This window comes from Lepidochelys kempii, chromosome 25 (assembly GCF_965140265.1).
Source record: "Lepidochelys kempii isolate rLepKem1 chromosome 25, rLepKem1.hap2, whole genome shotgun sequence".
Taxonomy (NCBI): domain Eukaryota; kingdom Metazoa; phylum Chordata; order Testudines; family Cheloniidae; genus Lepidochelys; species Lepidochelys kempii.
The window spans coordinates 13,644,222-13,659,909 of record NC_133280.1 but is presented as its reverse complement, the minus strand read 5'-3'; the positions used below and the strand labels follow the sequence as shown (position 1 = coordinate 13,659,909).

Sequence of the window (15,688 nt, the reverse complement as noted above, 5' to 3'; positions counted from 1 at the left end):
CATCACGCTCTATCTGGGTTCCTGGAAAGCTGCCTTCAGAGTCCTTCAGGAAGCGAGGACACACATCAGCTGCGCCTTTTTGCAGTACTAGAAGAAAAGCTGCACTTAAGTTCGGAACTTGCCACCAGAACTAGTGTAACTAACTTACATTCAGGCTGATTAAAAGGCAAAAACAGCACCTGCCCTTGTTGAAATAAGAATTTTATTTATTCTCCCTCACACCCACTGGGTTGTGAGCAGATGTGAACACACTGGCACAGGACTATGGTTATCCAGATGTCACATGCTTAGCACTTCATTTGTCAGCAGCAAAAGCAACAGGCCACAGCAGAAAGCCATTTCTCAGGCCCTTCTTGGAAGCCCATCCATTTGCTTTATTTGTTGGTGCTAAGCTGAGAACAGCAGCCAATGTATACAGGCCTGGCTCTGAACTGTTCAGCAGTGGCTGTGATGCCGAATATTTTTGCTCCACTTGGGACTGCACATGTACTATATTTGTTTGCCATTAATCCTTTTGTACCTGCAGTTCCCAGAGTTACCACTGATGGGAATAGACTTGAACATCTTTTTGAAAACCCGAAGGATTTTCCACCCCCAAAGACCCAAGAGCAATGCTGAATGCAAAAAAAAACCAAAAAAAAAACCCCAGTCTAGAAAATAACCACATAATGTCGCTGGAAGGACACGAGACACGGTGAAGGCACCCAAGGTTATGGAGAGGAACCAAAAGGAAAGAGCGACAGGAGACAAACTATTGCAAGGCTCTGGGTCTGGACAGGGATAATCTTTCCAACAAACAGAGCTTTGTGGCTTATTTATTTACAAGCCACAGGCTAAAAAAAAATTCAATGGGCTTCTTTTGCATTAAGACAGTCTCTGCAAATCACAGAGATGCTCAGTGCTACAAGTTTTGCTCAGGTGTGTACTCTTCAGAGAATGGGGACCAGCAGCAGACAGAATCTTGTAAGCATGAACTTAGCATTTTAGTGCTGTCAACATGTTAATTTAGCTACTGAAATAGCTGGAGGAAAAAAAGTTTAAAAAGGGGGGGGGGACGACAACTACTGTGCTTGATTAGCTCCATCCCTGGGTATCCTCTGCCCATTCAACTGCCAAGTATTAAGACAAAGCATGCTCAGAGCAATACCACTCCAACAGAAGTGAAGCCCTGAAAAGAACCTTTACAATGTAATTCTAAACTAAGAACAAGGTAACAAAGGAAGAGAGGGATGAGGGTTAAAACAAAGATAACATTAGCTGAACTGTATCATGCACAAACCTTATTAGTTCTATTACTTGTTAAATTTCTTACCTCCTTGTTAAAAGGAAAGAACTAGACAGCACAAAGGGGACATCAGTGGAAAGCAAAGCTCAAGTAGTGCATTTCTGGAGAACAGATGTCATACTTTATGAGTACTGAGAAGAGGCTGCTGGCATTACCTAGTGGGAAAGACCGAACAGTAAGCTTATTTCTTTTAAACACAGTGGACCAAAGCATGGTGAAGGGATACTCTAATACCTGAAAGGAAAACTAACTATTAGCATTGGATCCAATTTTAAAGCCAGAAGCAACTGGCCGAAGTTCAAACAGGGTAAAATTTGCTTTGATTAGGAAAAACTGACAGCAAAGATAATTGCACAGTGGAACAGTTTTCAACCAAGACAGTTGTGGCATATTCTCAGCTATCATAAGGACAGGCAGCATTTCGTCTTCAATTCCCAAGCTTGCCAGAAACTCAGAGTAGCACTCCACTGCCTGAGAAGCCTATCTGTGTGTGCTCCTCCAGCCCAGCTCTGTACACCCGCACCTTGAAAAGAGAGGGCATAAGCCAGAATTAGTGAGTGACAGCACAGTGAGCATCGGTATTATGACTGAGTCACTTAAGAGATTGGTGTCACTTAACTACCAAAAAGAGGGAGGAGAAAGGGTTAGACAATTCTATTTTTCTGTATGTCCCAAATGGCTAATCACAAATTCATAGCCATAGAGGTTCTGCTCTGTGGGGCTGCTCTTACCAGGAGGGCCCGATTGGCACATTCAGGGTAACAATAGCTAGCCTGACAGATGTAAGGAGGCTAGAGTACACAGACCAGAGGCTGGCCTTAGCTGCAGTGATGTGCCTATAAATGTCTAGATAAGAAGTTTATCTTCTGTTTCAGAAGGTTTGTGTGTACTGAGCAATATTCGTTCTGTACTGTACATTTCTATTTCTATCTCCCATTCTCTAAGAATGCTTGCCATGTGATCATGCTGGCGAGTCCTCCACAACTGCACTTCCTAGACCACTGGAATTTTAGACTGCTCAACACCTGTTCATATATGTACATCGAATCAGAGTTTGCCAGTTAACCATACTTCCTCAAGATGGTTGTATCTATGATTGAAATTGGCAAACCCCCACCCCCACCCACACGCTCTCTTCCCTCCACCCCAACAGGCCAAATTAACAGCACAGAGATTAACAAAAAGAATCCATATTTTCTCTGAATTATGCATCCTCTTCCCCTGAAAGGATGTTCCATAAAGGCAACTAAAACAGAAGCCAGGCAAGAACTGTGAGGAGACACTTGCTCCCCCTCAAACTGAAAACATTGAATGTATTTTCAGTCCATAGAGTGTTACGGTAGGTGGTGTAAAAGAAATTCATTTCACCACCGGTGGTGACATTAGGCTCCACCCCTGGAATTCATTCTTAGAGTCCAGGAGACTCATGGTTTACACTCAGATGTTTTGGCACACGTCAAATCTTGTGTTTCTCATTCACAAAATAAGCCACGCTGGCCAAATGTTTACATTGCAGCAAAAGTTTGTTGCTTCACATTAAAGGAAGAGTGCTAGCTCAAGACTCACTGTAGAAAGTTTTGCTCCTTCAGAAGTTCTGCGCATAAAATCTCTTGCATCACAACTTTGCTAGCTGCCTGATCTCTAGAATTGTATGCTAAACTTCTTTGTTGAAGTCTCCCATTGTTACAACCCCCCCACTGGCAGAAGGCATGTCAGGAGTGATAGCATAGCCAAGGCACAGGTGTTCATAACCAGCACATCATTTAACCCCGCTCAGAAGAGGTCTGGTGAGTATGGTGGTTAAATGCTGGTGGCTGCTTAAGGCCTCCCTAGTCATTGCTACTGGAACTGCAGCAGTGGGGGCACAATGATGGGCAATTTCCCTCAAAAGTGGTGTAGACAAGGCCATGGAGGTGGTCTTTTACTCTATGTCTACACTGCATACTGCTAACAACAGGGTGTAGGATACCTGTAGCTGCATGCCATAGCGAAAAGCTGGTTGTTCCACACTGCGGTATGTAACCTTTCCTGCTGCCAGTCTTTCCCCACTGCAGGAATCTTCCTCTGTGGCAGGGAAAGACCCCTGCAGCACGATGCTACACTGCAGGGGGGAGGCACTGCTTGGCAGAGTGTGGTCCATACGGAGGTACATCCCCACAAGGTTTAGGAATGTCCTTACTCTAGTCACCAAAGCAGCGCCTCAGTGTCTACACTGCTATATATACACACCTTTTCTGGGGAGGGGTGGAGGGGAAGAGGGGCGGTTTAGTGTACGTACTCTACACACTGCCAAAAGAAGAGTACGTCTACACTGCACACTGGTAACCATTTTAAAGATACCCCACTACTGAAGTGCTACACGAAGCCAAAATCTGCAAAGACGATTGTTTATAACATAGATTGGAAGTGGCCCTTTTAGCCAAGGGTTATGCTAGTTTTAGTCTGGGGGTAAACCCTTTCCCATTAATGCATTTTCCAGATGCAAAGTTCATGATGGTAAGGGGCTGGGAAATGGCTACAGTGAAAAGAGAACTGTCAAATTTAGCACCTTCCTGTGGGAAAGAAGGGCCATTTTCCAAAGCTAGTGAAAACAGAAAGGTGTAAACTCATTTGAAGAGGTGAGTAGATGGCCTGCACATATTAAAAGGATAGACTGATGGAAGGCGTCACTTCTGGGAGGTTCTAGAAGGCAATGATCCCACCAGAAAAATGCCAGCTTTGAAAACATTCCCACGTACAAATAAATGCACTGCATGGATTTCCCATACAGAGTCCAACAGTGTAATACAAACACCCTTAACACTGGAATTCAGTACCCTTCCAGCATCTGGTTTTGTGTCTGCCGATTTCCCCATAACACAGATTTTTGATTAGTGTTCAGTTGTGCTAAGTGCTTCACAGAACACACACACAGAAGATGGGTCTCTGCCTGAAAGGTCTTACAATAGAAAAGCAGGTCTACAACTGTTCCAGCATGTAGAGTACAGACACCGTACACCCACCTAGCAAGGGGAAACAGCTGTTTAGATGCTAAGGCCCTGCTTATGCGAGTAGAGATACAGCAGAACCTACTGTATATACTCTACACGGCTCTCTACGTGCCTAAGAAGCACCTCCCATGTCTACACTGCTATTTTTAGGAGCATAGCTCCAGCAGCAGGACCCCTTTCCTCACTACAGGGAAAGACTCCAGGAGCAGGGAACTGGCAGAGCATTTCTCTGCAGCCTCCCCATTGCTGCCAGAGCCTTGCACTGCAGTGGGGACACAGCCCGCCTTTCACTGCGGTGCACAGTTACACATACACTACATACCAGTATAAGAGCAGACAAGTACCTCCCTACATTTATTTTAAACCTGCTGCCTGTAAATTTCATTGGGTGACCCCTGGTTCTTGTGCTATGTGAAGGGGTAAACAACATGTCCTTATTCACTCTCTCCACCCCAATCAATTTTTATAGATGTCTATAAAATCATCTCCCCCCTTTAGTCGTCTCTCTTCTAAGCTGAACAGTCCCAGTCTTTTGAATCTCTCCTCATACGGAAGCTCTTCCATTCCCCTCATCATTTCTGTTGCCCTTCGCTGTACTTTTTCCGATTCTAATATGCCCTTTTTTGAGATTGGGTGACAAGAACTGCAAGCAGTATTCAAGGTGTGCATGTACTATGGATTTACATAGTGGTACTATGATATTTTCTGTCGTTATCTATCCCTTTCCTAACGGCTCCTAACATGACTAGCTTTTTTGACTGCTGCTGTAAATTGAGCAGATGTTTTCAGAGAACTATTCACAGTAACACCAGATCTTTGTGTGTGTGTGTGTGTGTGTGTGTGTGTGTAGGTAGTTGGGATTATGTTTTCCAATGTGCATTTCTTTGCACTTATCCACATTGAATTTCATCTGCCATTTTGTTGCCCAGTCACCCAGTTTTGTGAGATCCCTTTGTGTAGTGGCCTAAGGGATGAGCCCAATCTCCCATAGCTCCAGATCCCAAGAGGGGTTAGAAACACTGAATTCAAAGCAGAACTAAACTTCCCAAAGCTCACATCAACCTCATCCCAGAATCATTAAACAAAGTAAATTACGTTTTGGTGCCTTTGGTTCTTGCATCTGGTTTGTACTCAACACGATTCAACAGTAAAAGAAAAAAATGTATTTCTTTGGAGCTCAAGGGATAGTTGCTTGGATGCTAGGTTGTCCTACAATCAGAAGAACTGTTAGAGACATTTTTCTCAACTAGTGAAAGACAGAGTTAAGTAGTACAGAAGCATACCTTAGTTTGCTTTTACAGTCCTTTGCTTCTGCAATGTAAGTGATCCTAGGCTTCTTTATATTGAGGATAACAAAAGGGGTGTTAAAAGACGCTGCCTCAAAGGTTCTCAGGAATCATGTCCTTTGTTTTAGGGCTGTCTGAAAAGCTACTTCTGTTGCTGCTCTGAATGGCTACATGGTGGGTGACATGCACCCTTTGATAAAACATTTTTGTTTTGCAAAATCCTGGTGTTATTCTTGAGTTTGTAGACATGACAGTTACAGAATCTGCATCTTGCAGACATCTCAGCAATCTCCACACAAACCTTACTGCCAAGGGTGTGGATTTCACGTAAACCAAGTCTTTACTGCCACAGAGAAAGGAAAAAGGAGGGGGAATTACTGGCAGTACGGACCTCTCATGCTGGCAGTGTTCTGCAGCCCCACCAACACTTAAGGAAATATCTTGGATGATCTGATTACTGCTCCTGTTGCTAAGTTTTCTGCATTCTGTGTCAGAGGCTCTCTAATGAAGTGACTTTAGTCAGCATTTCTGAGGACAATTTGCAGAAATATTTATCCAAACCAGCACCTCTGAGGATCAGTTCTCAGCGCTACACCCACCATTCACTTTGATGGGAGTTGGGAGGTAGTGAGGGGGTTACGCTTCTTGTCTCTGCTATGTGCCATTCATAAATGCAGAACCACTGCCCTAATTAACAGGAAAAGGAAAAGCAGGCAAAACCTGGGGATTTTTGCTTTTTGTAAAGGGGCACAAGAGTCTCTGATACAGGTCATCAACATGGCTGCAGCCAGACTCTGACCAACCTTTGTTTATTAATGGCCAGAAATCTGTTGGAATCTACCAAGTGCTGTGATCCAGGTAGATCATGGCAAAGCAGCCTTCAAGGAAAGTGAGGTGCTGCAGGAAGCATCACTCATGTGGGAGGCACTACTTCCTCAGAATCAGGACCAGCATGGCACTCAAGGGATTAACGACACTGAGGAAATGCCATCTTTCTTCAATAGAGGGGTCCTGATTACTTGTGAGAATGGGTTGAGCTTGCAGAGACTTTATAGTCTGCTTGACAGCATTTCTCTGTCTGTAACTCGGTAACTTTTGAAGGTCAGTCAATTCCAAAGTTTCAGGAAACATTCTAGGAATCAATGGCCAGAATCCTCTTGATTTTGGGGAAAAACTGAAAAAACAGAAGGGGATGGGGGCAATCAGGAACACATGAAGTCGCAACAAACTCTTTAGCACAGCCACAGAGCCTCAAGCACCTCTGTAGCTGTCTATAGATCAAACACCTGGTTGATGGCCCCATGAACACCTTCCACAACAACAATACCTCATCTCATCCCTGCTCATCCTCCCAACAGAGTGTAACATGTTGGTACTCTGAACGAAGAGCAATGGGGGCATGCATATATACCATCATATTGGGCTGGAATATGGGACCCTGGTATGGGGATGAGGGAATAGGGCACAGAAGAGGGAGGGAAGGTGTGAACAGGGAGCAGAGCGCGCTCTGGCATGGAGGGAGAATGGGGAACACAACACCTGATGGGGGAAATTGTGCCCCCATTCCCCCCCATAAGCTAGTCCCCACAGAGCCTCTGCAATGGTGCTGGTATGGCAGAGAATGGGAGACCCTGGTGTGTCACTCTGGCTGGCATAATGGTCCTTAGTAGACTGTGGGGAGGAGAGGGAATGAGGGGCAAACAGAGCCCCTAGCTGGGGGAGACTGGGGAGTTGCAGGGAGTCCCTGAAAAAGAGGGGGTTGGGAAGGTGGCACCCCAGGGAGCTTTTGCGGTGGGAAATGGAGTGTGCAAGGAGCTCGGCTAACAACAAGCGACCAAGTGTGTGACCCCCCTCGTTAAAAACATCTCCTCGTGCTTTTTAGAGGAGCAGAAGGTGTTAACACCAGTGAGCTGGTCAAGCTCCCGCTCAAGTAATTATGGCTCTCTGAAGCCTCATTGTACTGACCTCCTGCTGTGAACTGTTGTGCAGTGTTTTACCCAGTTTAGATCCAAAAAAAAGCGTACGCACCTTGGGCTCAAGGCGCCTGTGACAATTTAAAGTCACAGAGGAGAGTTGCTGTGCTGTATTAGACACCTGCTGCATTTATTAGTTAATTTTGTAGACCACTTGGTGTCCTTCAGAATGAGAAATGCTAGAAAATGCAATTAAAGAAAGTCAGAACCAAATGGCTTATCTCACCCAAAGAGAGAGGTAAAATACAAAGTTTGCTTCTACTGAATACATAAACTACTAAAAAACAAAAACAAATCAATCTTCAAACCCACTGAAAAAATAAAAACCAGCATGTTGGGAGGAACATCAAGGAAGACTGGCAGAACAGGATGTACTGAAATCTTTTGAATCAGGAGAGGAGTTGCATTTGTTCGGACTTATATGGCCTCAGAGCAACATGTGTACCAGAGGACAACTTTTTTCTCCCAAGTTATCAGCAATGATAAACACTGGTCCTTGGTGGAAAACTGAGGAGCCCCAGAGATTTAAAAGCCTACTGTTCAAACAATTTCTGTGAAGTGTTAATCACAGAGCTGGTCTTGCACACACCTTTCTTGTGACCTTCCACAGCTACAAGGCATGTAATAATAATATAGTGAGTTCCTCTGGTTAGGACTGGCTGTGAAGCAAAGTTCTTCTCAGAGGAAAGAAGAGCTCATGCATGAGGTCTTGTATACACAATATGAGGAGGAAAAATTCAAGACATGGTTGATTTCTCCAGTCAAAGCTGCCATCGGTCATAAAAAGAAGTAACTTTCCCTTGAGACCTTTAACTGAAAGAGCTGGATGCCTAATAAACAAACTGCAACAGCACTTAATCAGATGGTATTTTGGGATTCAAAATTAATTCCACACACTGAACTATAGCAACAAGCAACTTAAAGTTGCCAAAAATCAACTTTTTTTTTTTAGTAAGTAGGAAGGAGACTTAAAATGCCACAGGGAAAAAAGTTTGAATGTAACTAACAAAGGTGTCTGGTAGTTTAAGTGATTTGGAGACCGTTCCTAGGATTCAAAATTTAAACAGATCCTAAACAAATGATCCAGTGTAGAGGAAAGGAGGAATACTATTCTAAGGGTTGTGGAATGCAAGTGCGTAGAGACAGGAGTGGTGGTGGGGGGGGGGGGGGCTGGAGGGAAGGCTGTATAATGCACCCTGAACACAGATCTGAGACAGACTGAAAATATGCAAAGTTAACACTGCTGAAGCATTTTTACATGCATCTATATTTAGAGAAATCAAACACCTAGAGAATGTAAGCAAGCGGCCCTGTCAAACTCGAGTATTCTATGCACTACCGTTTACAACTTAAACAAAAATAAGAGTATGACATTTGATAGGGCGCTTTCACACCAGGTATTACTAGGACAAATATAAAAACAGTGCAATGGCTAGATTATTCAGTTAAATCCACCAGCAAAACCTCACCGAAGATTTGCATTTTAAAACAGACCAAAAATTTACAGCCGGACAAAGTCTTCTTGTCTTGACTACAAGTTCAGACAGGACTGTAAACTAGGTGAAAGAGAGCAACTCAGCCATGTTTCCTAACCCTCTTTGCAACGATGGGCTTAGTTTACGCCTGAAGTCTGCATTTTGCACAATACAAACATGGACCAGGTTTTAGAGAACTCCGATGCCACAAGAATTAAGGAATTTATTGGCATTTGGACAAAAAAAAATCAAATCTGTTTTAATATAGGCCAACTCAACAGCGTACTAGCTGCATGGTGGTGTTGGAAGCAATGCCAACAGACCGATCGTTTATTTTTTGGACAATTCAGATATGTACATCCAACATCACACAACACATCATTTCAAGCAAGTAAGAAATGAGTTGCTATTAATGTTCCACAGGAAAAGTGGAAATCAAATGTATTCCAGAGTGATCTAGGACTCTCCTAGTATTACTGAGCTAAGTTATCTTGAAGTCCATTAGATAACACTGACCCAATTCTGTAAGCTCTGCACATTATGTTGTAGGATAGTGAAGTATCAGCCTGGTAATTAGGTTGCCTCTGGAATATAAATGCATCCACATTTGCAAGGAGTTTAGATGTTTCAAAGGAAAGATGTGTTTGGATTATTCTGGCTGTTTGCCAACACAGACACACCCCGGAAGGCTAACTGCTCACGTGTTAGTAGGAACACTCTTCTCTCCATCGGCAGCAGCCCCTCCAAAAAAAAAAAAGCGCGCAAGCCATTTCTCCTTGTGAAAAAAACCAAACTGTATTTGCGGTGGGAGGATGATCGTTTAGGCAAAAGGAAAACAAAGATTACTTGACTGTTACCCATTGCACAGAGAAAAACCACATCAAGATTTCAGCTGCTAAAGGTTAGACCAGCATGCAGGTGGAGTGTGTAGGAGGGCTGGAGGGCAAAAACAAGAGGCAGTAAAGACTGACTCAGCAGACAGCTCATCCCCTCACATTATCTTTGATCTCAAAGAGGAGACATTAAACACACTTGCAAATTAAAATATGAGCTGAAGATGGTTTATATAACAGGTCTAGAATAGGACAAATATTTTACTGTGTGCAGAGTTTACAGAGTACTTATGTCAGTCGTGTCTGCAGATGTCAGTCATGTTAGGAAGCCAGCACCACAGAGTGATTAGAAATTGTGTTCCGAGTCATGGGTGTAACAGGGGCACTTTATTTAATAAGCAATATCACACACATTACTTGTTTCAGGGTTTTAGTGCTACAGACTACTGAAAGACATCCTTCCCACACGGTATTTTGGAAGGCTAAATAAGATAGTGGTATACCCGAGATTAGGGTTGCCAGGCATCCAGAATGCCCAGCAGCTCTGGTCAGCACCACTGACGGGGCTGTTAAAAGTCCGGTCAGTGGCACAGCAGGGCTAAGGCAGGCTCCCTGCCTGCCCTGGCTCCACGCAGCTCCCAGAAGCGACCAGCATATACCTGTGACCCCTAGGTGCAGAGGCGGCCAAGAGAGCTCCACATACCTATAGCGAATCTAATATGTTTACAAGACTCTTCCCAATCTTTTCTTGGGAAGAGACTTGATCATCACATGGCAGCAACCATTTCACCTTGTTGGAGAGCTGCCAAATACTGACCAGTTAAGCAATGTTTTATTAAATCTCCACTTATCTCTCATTCCAGCTCACTGTATCAAGTTAATGCTGTAAGGTCTTCAGCAAGAGTTGGGAGTAATTTCTATGGGAACGATCAGGTTTCGGTTCTGACGCTTAAGCAGGTGCTGCACCTCTATACCACACAAGTGTGGCATAAACTTTTAGATTCAATGATGTTGACTTTTAAGAGAGTGGCATAGAGAGATCCATCTAACAGTTAACTAAATCAGTGGTTTTCAAAAGGTGGGTCGCAACCCCGTAGCGGGTCACAGAACATGAGGCACTGGGTGGTGGCGGCTCTGGTCAGCACTGCTGCCCAGGCTGTTAAGAGTCCCGTCGGCAGTGCTGCCCAGCTAAGGCAGGCTAGTCCCTACCTTCTCGGACACTGCTTGCGCACCTCTGCCTAGGAGGCGGACCTGCTGCTGGCTGCTTCTGGGGCGCAGCGCGGTCCGCGGTGCCAAGGGAGGCAGAAAGCCTGCCTTAGCACCCCCACTACATCGCTGACTGGGAGCTGCCCGAGGTAAGCCTGCGCCCCAACCCTGAGCCCCCCCAAACCCAGAGCCCCTTCCTGCATCCCTAGCCCAGAGCCCTGACCCTCATTCCTGACCTCAGCCCTGCACCCCAACCCTCTGTCCCAGCCCTGATCCCCTCCTGCACCCCAAAGCCCTCATCCCCCGCTCTGTTAGGTCGGGAGCATCAACAAGTTTCTTCAATGGGGTCACGAGAAAAAAAGGTTGAAAATCACCGAACTAGACAACGCACATAACAGTCTTTGTACTGCAAGAAAAACTTCCTTAGATAAAAAAGGCAAACATCTGAAGGATTCAATTTATGAGGAAATATTAAGATTTAATCAAAGAGCAGACATAGGGAATGCGCTACAGGGGACAAGTGAGGCAGAAAGTTTAAAAATGAGTGCTGGAGAAGTGTGGTGAACGAACTAAGTGGCGTGATAGATTTCCACGTACAAGAACAGAAATACTCAGAGCGGCTCAGCCCTAGGGGGCCAATTTTATTCCTCTAGAGCGGGATAGGCAAACTTTTTGGCCCAAGGGCCACATCCAGGAATAGAAATTGTATGGTGGGCCATGAATACTCACATAATTGGGGTTGGGAGGAGGGAGGGGGTGAGGGCTCTGGTTGGGGGTGTGGATTCCAGGGTGGAGACAGAAATGAGAAGTTCAGGGTGCAGGAGGGGGCTCTGGTCTGGGGCGGGGGTGAGGGCTCCTGGGTGTAGGAGGGGGCTCCGGGCTGGGACCAAGGGGTTCAGAGGACGAGAGGGGGATTAGGGCTGAGGCAGAGGGCTGGGGTGTGGGAAGGGGTGCAGGCTCTGGCTGGGGGTGCGGACTCTGGGGTGAGGCTAGGGATGAGAGGTTTGGGGTGCAGGAGGGTGTTCCAGGCTGGGATCGAGGGGTTTGGAGGGGGATCTGGCTGAGGAGGGGGTTGGGGCGTGAGGGGAGGCTCAGGGGTGCAGGCTTCAGGCGGTGTTTACTTCAAGCAGCTCCCAGAAGCAGCAGCATTGTCCTTCTCTGGCTCCTACACAAACACAGGGCCAGACGGCTCTCCACGCTGCTCCGTCCACAGACACTGCCCCTGCAGCTCCCATTGGCTGCAATTCCTGGCCAATGGGAGCTGCGGGGGTGGCACTTGGGGCTGGGGCAGCATGCAAAGTGGAGCCCCCTGGCCGTCCCTGTGCATAGGAGCCAGAGAAGGACCATGCCGCTGCTTCCGAGAGCCGTGTGGAGTGTCCCCTGATCCTGCTCCCTGGCTGGAGTGCAGGGGGGGGAGAGGGCAAATACTGCTGCTTCTGGGAGCCATGTGGTGCAGCCCGCAACCCTGCTCCATGACTGGAGCAGGGCAAGCCCCAGTCCCCGCTCCCCAGTGGGAGCTCGAGGGCCTGATTAAAATGGCTGGCGAGCCGAATCCTGCCCGTGGGCCGTAGTTTGCCCACCCCTGCTCAAGAGCAAATAAGTGAATTAAGTGTTCGTGGTTACTCTAGACTAATCAACTGCAATAGGTTCCCCACACACACACACACAAAGAAACTCATTTCACAGAGGCCACAGAATAGTCAAATACTAACTGAAGATTTTCTCAGTACAGACTCAGTAGCCTAGATGTAAAAAGCTCTGCACACTGTTCCTGAGTCACTCCCAGTATTAGTATAGAAGAGCACAAACAATACTATGTCTATTCATTATCAAGTATGTGAATAACGCTTTAGTATTTAATAGCATCCCTATGTATACTTCAGCATCACTGCACAGCTAATCAGCATTACATAAAATCCATTAGCTATGAGGGTTTTCTTAAACTAATTGCTGTATTATATTGCTACCCATTTTTCAATCCCACCTCCTTCTCAGCAGACACTCAACACCAAGAGCAAAAATGCCCAGCATGCAGTGACTAAGACACCTTTAAAACATAACCAACCCACAAAGGCAGTGCAGCTGCGAGCTACTCTAGTTTCTGGGTCTGAATTTCACTGTATGAGAAGGCAGCTTCCTTATTTAGACAGTTTGAAAAATGTAAATTTAAAAAGGAAGACTATGGCTGAGAATCTGCATAATTGGTGTCTACTCCTTGCTTACCTAACAGGAGAGGAATTCTGTCTGTCAGTTAGTCTAGACTGTGGTGTTCAGTCCATGGGATTCTGGAATCTGTGGGCCAGAAACACCACAACAGCTGAGATGCACCAGAACAAAGAACTGCCACCTGGTGGCTTCCTCATTTTATTGAAAATTTAAGTCTAAATATATTGCTTCATTCATATTCATTCTGGCATCCAAACAGTTATAAAGCAACTCCCACACATGCCAATTAGATTCAGTGCACAGTGGCAACATCTGATGCAATTTGCACCTCAAGTCAAAAGCAGGTTAGGTTTATATTTTTTTAAAAGCTTGCATACTTTACTTAAGGTTAGATAAAATGCCGGTATCAATAGTTTTTGAATTCAAAAGAGCAGCATTTCTACCCCTGAAACCAGTAAAGTGGTTTAACAGCGACATCTGCAGATCAAATAGGTACACTGCATGCAGCTGCCTTTTCCTTCTTTCCTACCTAAAGGAGTTGTGTGTAAAGACAGGAAATTTTCAAAGGCACGAGAGAAACCTGGGTGCCTGGCTGCCATGTGTGTCTTTGAAATTCTCCCCCGTGGTACATTTTATGGTCCATCTCATGTAGCTCTATGGACTCTGAACACCTTACAAACGATTTTATGGTGCTCTGCATGTTTCATGCATGAATTTCTCAAATGCTTCAGTTTCATTGGACGTACCTACAAGAAAAGTGGACTGGTGCTCAGAGGATACCAGTGGGTTACCCCAACACTACATTGCTGATTAAAAGCAAACCAGTCTGCTTAAGGGATAGGACTGGGAAAGCTAGTCTCTATTCCCTGCTCTCCCACAGGTTCCCTGTCTAAGCTTACATAAGTCCCTTCACTTGTGCCTCAGTAAGAAGGGGGAACACTTGCCTCTTTCAGAGCTAATGCCAGGCTTAAGTAATATCTGAAAAGTCCTTTGTGACTCCTATATAGAAGGAGCTATCTAGTTAAATGCAAAGTATTAAAACATTGATCCAAACAAGAGAGCACACCTTAGCCCATAACGAAAGGAACAGGACACTACTGGAGTTCCACTTGCACATTGCAGTCAGTTACCCTGCTGTAGAACTCTTAATAGCCACAAATTCCATATTAGGTGGCCCCCAGAGTAGTAGTATTTGACATTTACATAGAGCCTATCATCCCCAAAGGGATCTCAGCACTTTATTTGTACAGGCAAACACCAATGAAAGGTCATGACATCTAGATGTACAGTACTGCAGCTGTGGGTATGTGGGCCGGGGGGAGGAGAGATGATTTTGGCCTGGATACTTGACATGCTGAGTCCCAGGGAATCTTCAGCACCCACACAAAATAGACAGAGCCTCTTGGGTCTTGGTGGAGAGATCCACACAGGACAGGACTGCATGAAACTCAGCTGATCTACTTCAGGGGGATAGACAGCCCAAGTCTATCCTGTTGGGATTCAACTGACTCCAGGGAATCTATATAGTGTGAGCCCAATGCTTAATCTCTTATCTCCTTTAAAGTGGCTGCAAATTCACTCACCTAGTTCTGCCAGTCTCTCAATGTAATGAATTCTCATTGGTAGTTTAGCACCAGGAATAAATTGCAGCTGTAGACACTGTTCCAGTTTAAGAGTTAAAAACACAAGAAAGATTTTATTTTGAAGAGGGAAAACTCTCTGCAAGAAAAGCCATGTCAGAGTCTGAAGAGCTTGAGTGAGACTGCAGAGGCTGTAAAATTGAGTAGAGTGATCCCAGACCACCACCATCATACCAAATTACAGGAGGATTCAACAATGTTACTGATACATAACTTGTTATTCCACCTTATATAAAAGGCATGGGATTTTAATTACAACAGTGCTTCATTATATTAATTGGAGTTTGCTTATTTCAGGATTAGTCAGCACAACAAGACAATACTTTAACGCTGAATGTGTACACAGAAGATTGGAATTGGTGGTTTAATAATTTTGACAGAATATATGGTGCTAATGCCATGCTCAACTGGAGGAGAACAATGGAACAAATGGCAGTTTGCTTTGCTAGACACTTCCCAGAGAGACTTAAGTGCGATACCATCGATGTTCAGAGAAGCTCAGCACTTAAATCATTTATTGAGGTGCTGCCTCAGCTGCAGCCATTCTGCTTAATTAAAAGTGATGGGGAAGGTCTGGTATTTCCAGTTCGTCTCATGTAGTCTAGTGCAGAGTAATGAATCCTGCAACACTAAAGCTGAAAGTCACTGTGCTCAATAGCTGCTGTTCCAGTACTACTGGTTAATCAAATACCAGGTTCCAAAGAGGACTGGATTAGATTGATTTTTTTTTTTAAAGTGTCCCTGCTACCCAGTTACAGTAATTCCCCAAAAGCACTGGAGACGATTGAACTCTGTAAGTGTTACTTAGACATCTTAGTAAAAAAGATCCAATAT

General features: G+C 45.0%; 1 protein-coding gene across 11 annotated transcripts in view; it reads right to left on the bottom strand.

Moving 5' to 3' along the window:
- The window catches only part of GNG7 (G protein subunit gamma 7), a 128,326-nt gene that overhangs the window by 72,945 nt on the left and 39,693 nt on the right, over nucleotides 1–15,688 (bottom strand). For 2 of the 11 annotated variants that reach the window (XM_073324379.1, XM_073324377.1), the window contains one exon: nucleotides 1,313–1,440. The exons of the other annotated variants lie outside the window; for them this stretch is intronic. The gene's annotated coding sequence lies outside the window, so the exon portion shown is untranslated. Of the gene's footprint in view, nucleotides 1–1,312; nucleotides 1,441–15,688 lie in introns of those variants that run through there. 11 annotated transcript variants of the gene reach the window in all.